Genomic DNA, 6479 nt, shown 5'->3' with positions numbered 1-6479 from the left:
TTTGTAGAAAAGCTTACTACGAGTGAATCCTTACTTTCAATGTTTTAGCGGTGTATTAAGTCCATATCAATATCCAGTTTGCACCTAATCTAAATCAATCACTTCTTTAAACATCTCAACTCTTTTCTTCTCATATCCATAAGTTACCATGTTTCATTGATTAACTACGATGTAGTTCGATTGATCGAGTCTTCTTTTTTGAGAAGCAATGGTGATTCGAATTGATTAAAACCCAGCTAGGGATTCCCAACCACATGATATATGCAGGTCCCAGACCTACATATATCAACTTTCACTCGGATCCTCCAAAAACCGAAACGGGTTCGTGCCACCCGAGAGCACAATACTCCACCGCCCTACCCTATTCTAGTAGGGTGGGTACACGCTACTCTCGCCATCTCTTCACTCCCAGTGCATAGTTGTCCTTTCCCATAATAGAATAGCCAAGATATTAGGATTACCGAAGTATGTGGCCAGTACTGCAAAGTCTCGACCACAAGCGGCCCTACAATGATCGGTCCTTAATCGACACAGACGGGAGAAGCACGACTAGGCAACCCTGTCGGCTTAACCACCAAAGACAATTCCCATGTCCCGTCCAGTCTCCATTTAGCATTATCATCATTATTGTATTCATACGACCCATAAGTGGAGCTGAGAAGAGCAAGTAGAACTTATTTCTCCCGAACGATGAAACCATCATTCGACTTCTATCATAGTCTCTAAGCAATACTAAGCATTAGAGGAAACGACCTACATACTAGTGGGATGACAAGGAAGAAATCTAAATATCAAGGTAGTCATGCAACAGTTGGTATTCACCCAATGCCTAATTACTTAATGCACATTTCATTGGACGCAAATGATAAAAGTATTTGTAAACAACAAGGATAGGGTTGTATGCTTCGGGGCTTTCCTATGTAGTAGAGAAGGTTAGATTCCGTAGAAGGATCATAGAAATCGAACTTGACATCAACATCACTGGAGGAAGAACCTTCTCCGAAGCTTGTCCACCACGAACCATCTCACTCTCGTTTACTACACGTAATAAGATGATGCAATGCTTAACATGATGAAATGCAATAAACATGATGCATGATGGATGCAACATGGGTATTGATGAACACAACAAGATACACAACTTGAGTACAACTTTCCTAACTCACACTCATTATAAGGAGCTCATAAAACTAATTATTTAATTAAGCCATTTTAATTATTATAAAAACAAGTTGATTATAAGCATATTAAGGAAATAATTAAGATGCCAAGTAACAGCAGGGGTTTGGGTGATCCAAGGCCCTCAAACAATGATCAAAACACACCAAGATCGTTTAACCATTTTCGTAATTCATTTTAGTATTTATTAATTAAGGAAAAGACATTTAAACATACTTAAATTAATTAACCAAGTTAGAATTATCAAAATAGTACCAAACTTTTTTTATGGAGGTAGATATTAGTACATGACATTTACACAAAAAGTTTCATGATTAAAGGATTATTATTTTAGCCTATAAAAATCATATAAGGTCCATTTTATAATTAAAAGAGGTAATTTTTAAGCATAGCAAAACTACTGATTATGACCAATTAATATTTTTCCTTGGTAGAGCATGTCATAACAAGCTTACAGAACAATTTTCATAATTTTAGCATGCACCAATATTTAGTTATGAAATTCACAATTTTCAGCTGAAAACACAAAAAGGAAAAAGAAAAACCCTGTAGCGCACTGTTTATTTGAGTCATAGCTTCTAGAGGAAACTCCCTGGAAGAGCTTCTATTGTTGCGCAAGGTCCCTGGTCGCGATTTGAACAGAGGAGCCGCACGGCGAGGCTTGGTTCCGGCTGGTTGATGCTCGTCGGCGGCGAGGGAGAGGTTCCGAGGCATCTTCATACCAGTACGCACCCACAGGTTCCCACAGCCTGACCGGAGGTGGCCCATGGCCATCTGGCCACGCGTGCGTGCGGCACTTGCAGCGGTCGTGCCGGCGGCTGCTGCTGCAGACGGTGCTCCGGTGACAGTGGTGATTGGAGGAGGGGCTAGGGAAGTGCGGCGCGAGCTGGGGAAGGCGAGGGTATGGTCGGCTTGGGCAGAGGTGAATGGGAGAGGCGAGCGCAGGGCGGCCCCTGTGTGATGGGCATGGTGGACGGCCGCGGCGGGAATCGAGCACACGTCTAATTCCGGTGACTAGGACCGCTACAGATGGGTCAAGGAGGTGCTCAATGATGATGCAAAGCCGTGGGTGCGAGAAATTGGGCGGAGATGGAGCGGCCGCGACGAATTTCGCCGGTGCGTCGAGTTTGTCGGCGGCGAGCAGAGAGAGTAAAAAGAGGAGGAGCGCCAGCTGCTTTGTGTTTTAAAGGACGAGGAAGACGTCGTGGCTTCAGAAGTGTCTTCTCGAGCTCGGCCTCGCGCACGGCCGCGTGTCCACGCACGCGAAACGGCGCGAAGGCGCTGGACGGCGGCGAGCAGGCAGCTGCGTGGCACTGACTGAGCCTTCATCTTCTCCTCCTTCTTTACCTTGATTCCGTGCAGAAACTTGATTAATCTCATTAATAAACATTGTCAATTTTACTGAGATCTCCAACTTTTATTAAATAACTAACACCAAAAACTCGAAGGTTTGAAATATTTTGAATTATTAAGAGAGAGACTTGAAACTGAAAACTGAGATTCAGTTAAGGCTTTTAACAGCAGTTTTGATTAGCAAACTTTAATTGATCAATTAGTGGTTAAACATCTATCAAACATATCAACCAATTACACATTAACATAGTTCAAGCACAGTACCAACCAATGAAACAAAAGTTGCCCAATTTTTATCTATGAAAATTTATTTAATAATTCACCAAAAATTGAACTTAATTTCAGTTTTTCAGGGACTTGGTCAAAATGGCTAAGTGCGGAAGACAATATTAAATTCAGTTTTTGAAACTCAACTTCAACATGTTTGAATTAGAAACATCATCAAACTTTCATTCCACATGAAAGCACACACTTTATACTACAAAGTTTGTTTTAGCAAAATTTAAATTGTTTAAACAAATTCACATATATAAATTCCCAAAGAACTTTAATTGAGATTATTGTTAACATTAATAACATTTCATGTAACGTATAAAACACTACATAGGCAACATATATATGCTATAAATAAAACATGGAATGCATTTATGCCACAATGCTTATGCATGATGATGATCATGATCAAGGTTTTATTAAGTTCGTAACACCTAGGGTGTTACACCAGCTCTCTGCCTCCCGTGTCCCAAAGAACCTCCACCATCACCCGCCGCATGGTCCTCGCGACGTCCTTGCCGCGGAACTCGCTACCGCAGTCATCCCACGGCACCTCCAGGCCGACCCGCCGCTCCGTCATCAGCCGCGCGGTGAGGCCCTGGTCGGCGAACAGGGGCAGCATCACCAGCGGGTGGCCGAACAGGAAGCTCTCCATGAGGGAGCTCCACCCGACGTGCGTCATGAAGGCGCCCACCGCGGCGTGCGCGAGCACGCGCACCTCCGGCACCCACCCGACGCGCACCACCCCGCGGCCGCCCACGTGGCCCTCGAACCCGTCCGGGAGCTGCGGCCGCTCGCCGCCGACCGGCTTCCGGAGCGCACAGAGGAAGCGCACGCCCACCAGCTCCAGCCCGAGCGCGAGCGCGCGGACGTGCGCCGGCGTCAGCAGCGCCTCGCTCCCGAACGCCACGTAGAGCACGGACCGCGCGGGCTGGGCATCGAGCCAGCGCATGAGCCCCGCGCTCTCCTCGTCGTCGTGCTCGTCCTCGCTGTCGGCAGCCGCGGCGCGAACGACCGCGTCGTACGGCGCGAGGAGGCCCGAGGGAAGGATGGGCTTGCCGTAGAGGTCGCCGAGGAGGGGGCAGAGGCGCAAAGCGGGTCGTCGACCTCGTGGCTGCAGTGGCACACCATGAGTGGGCAGCGCTGCGTCGTCTCCCAGAAGCGGCTGAAGTCGGAGATGCCGGACGCGTTGGGCTACCACGCCCCTGCCATCCACTCGGCCTCATGGCCGCGGAACGCGAGACGGGACGGAGAAGGGATCCACGGCGGCGCAACGGTGAAGTCCTCCGCCGCGGATCGCGGGTGCGCGTCGTTGAGCTCCTTTGGGCCCACGAACGCGATCAAGGCCGCAGGGAAGATCAGGAACACTACGCACGGCACCTGCATTTGGCACGGAGACGGACCAGACGGTCAAACGAACGCGTAGTGAAACCAAACACGAGGAGGCGCGGTGGCAGTGAGAGGTACGTGCCTTGTGCTCGTCGGCGAAGGGCGGAAGCCACTGCTGTGCGAAGTCGAGGACGATCCAGTCAGGCTTCTTGGAGTGCCCTTCCCTGGCCTCCCCGCCGGCACAGCCTCTGCGAGGAAGACGTCGAAGGGGGCGGCAAGGCGGTCGAAGGCGATCTTAAGGAGCTCGACCTTCTCTGGCGGGACGTCGGCCGTTGACCCGGCGCTGTCCGGGAGGCCGTCCACGAGCGGCAGGGGCAGTGGGACGGGCCGGATGCTCGGCCTAACGTCGGGGGCGACAGGCCTCAGCTTGGCGAGGTTCCTCGGGGCACTGACGAAGGTGACGAAGTGGCCGCGCTTCGCGAGCTGCTCGGAGAGCTCAAAGAAGGGGATGATGTGGCCGAAGGCGAGCCATGGGAACACCACGATGTGCAGAGAAGACTCTTTGGATTCTACCATGAATGGTAATCTTGTTCTTGGAGCTTGATGGATGTGTGTGTGAATGCAAACAATGTCGACAAGATGTGTAGTAGTAGTGAAAAAGAAGCGAGCTGGGTACTTACCACTGTTTGCAGCTAAGTGCACAGTAGATGGGGCCAAGATGCATGTGGATGTGGGTAGGGATGAAAACGGATGGGATACGAACGGATATCACTGATATTACATTTGTTTTCATATTTCTGTTCGGATTCGAATTCGAATATGGATAGTGTCAACCATGCTGGATAGGATATGATTGAATATCGATATCATAAATATGTGATTTGAGTATTCGGATACGGATACGTATACGGTATCGAATGTTGAATATCCAGACTCGGATATGGACAAATCTGAACTCCTCTAAACGGATTCGGTCTCAAATACGGTCGGAAAATATCTAAACTCAACAACTTAAAAGCTATTCATGATTTATATTCCCAAACCTTGTCCAAAAGAACTTGAATTACCAGTATGGAAGAAGTATATTGGAGGATCACGCCGATTGAGGTATCACAATATACAATCATCAAAATCAATATACCTTTACTTTTTATCTCTTAACCCCATCTCTTCCAACTCTCACTACTGGAAACAGGGCCTTTGCCGAGTGCAAACTGCTTTGCCGAGTGTCAAAAATCGGGCACTCGACAAAGAATTGTACTCGACAAAGAATTCTTTGCCGAGTGCCAGGCACTCGGCAAAAAAGGGCACTCGGGAGAGGACTTCTTTGCCGAGTGCCAGGCTCTCGGCAAAAGCGCGACACTCGGCATAGGCTGCCCCGCGTAACGGTGTTCGGCCACGTCCTTCTTTGCCAGTGGCTGCTGTTAGGCACTCGGTAAAGATGTTTTTTTAGAAAATACTTTGCCGAGTGCCCCTAACACGGCGCTCGGCAAAGATTCCATATTTTTTTTTAAAATGTCTTTGCCGAGTGCCTAATAGCTTGTGCACTCGGCAAAGGGAGGAATTAAAAAATTACATTTTTTTTGAAATACCTTTGCCAAGTGCCCCTGTGAAGGCACTGGCCAAAGAGGAAATTTCTATAAAAAATTCAAAAATCCTCTTTGTCGAGCGTCTTATTCTTGGCACTCGACAAAGACCCCCTTTGCCAAGTGCCATGCCCCGACGCTCAGCAAAGTTTTTTTTTGTTTTTGGCCTCCAAATTTTTTGTGCAGCCCTTTTAAAGTATCAGGAACTCCTCGTTAGAATTTGGGGATTTTTTGTGGCTTTTTGATATATTTAGTTACTTTATTTTATTTACTTGAATTTTTTCGAAAAATATAAATTTGAACTGCACGTGGTACGAATAATGGAATTTAATGATTCAAAAAATGATAGTCATGTTACTAAGTGTAGTGTGAGGCCGTATCCAGAAACGGATCCGAAATTTCGGACATCTTGTTCACGAAACATGACCACGAACTTACGTGCGAAATGTTTTTAAATTCTATAAAAAGCAAACGAAGTCCGAAAATCATGAAACTTTTTGAGATGTCGTGATATCATTTGTGGAGGCTATGATAAAAATTTCAGAAGATTTCGTGCACGTTGTCACGTACGATGCTTACAAACCAGGACATCGTTTGTTTTTTATAGAATTTATAAGCATCGTACGTGACATCATCTGTGAGATGTCCTAGTTTGTAAGCATCGTACGTGGAACTATGTCTATCTGTCGATGTTGCTGATTTAATTTGCTGTTGTTTCTATCTGAATCTGAATTGATGGCCGCATGCACAGCTCATGTT

The 6479-nt window shown here is 47.0% G+C and overlaps 1 pseudogene; it reads right to left on the bottom strand.

Annotated features, from left to right (window-relative positions):
• Positions 1-3247: 3247 nt before the first annotated feature.
• On the bottom strand, positions 3248-4710 carry LOC136543472 (putative UDP-rhamnose:rhamnosyltransferase 1; annotated as a pseudogene).
• Between the last annotated feature and the right edge of the window lie 1769 nt (positions 4711-6479).

This window comes from Miscanthus floridulus, chromosome 3 (assembly GCF_019320115.1).
Source record: "Miscanthus floridulus cultivar M001 chromosome 3, ASM1932011v1, whole genome shotgun sequence".
Taxonomy (NCBI): domain Eukaryota; kingdom Viridiplantae; phylum Streptophyta; class Magnoliopsida; order Poales; family Poaceae; genus Miscanthus; species Miscanthus floridulus.
This window is presented reverse-complemented; position numbering and strand designations above follow the sequence as displayed.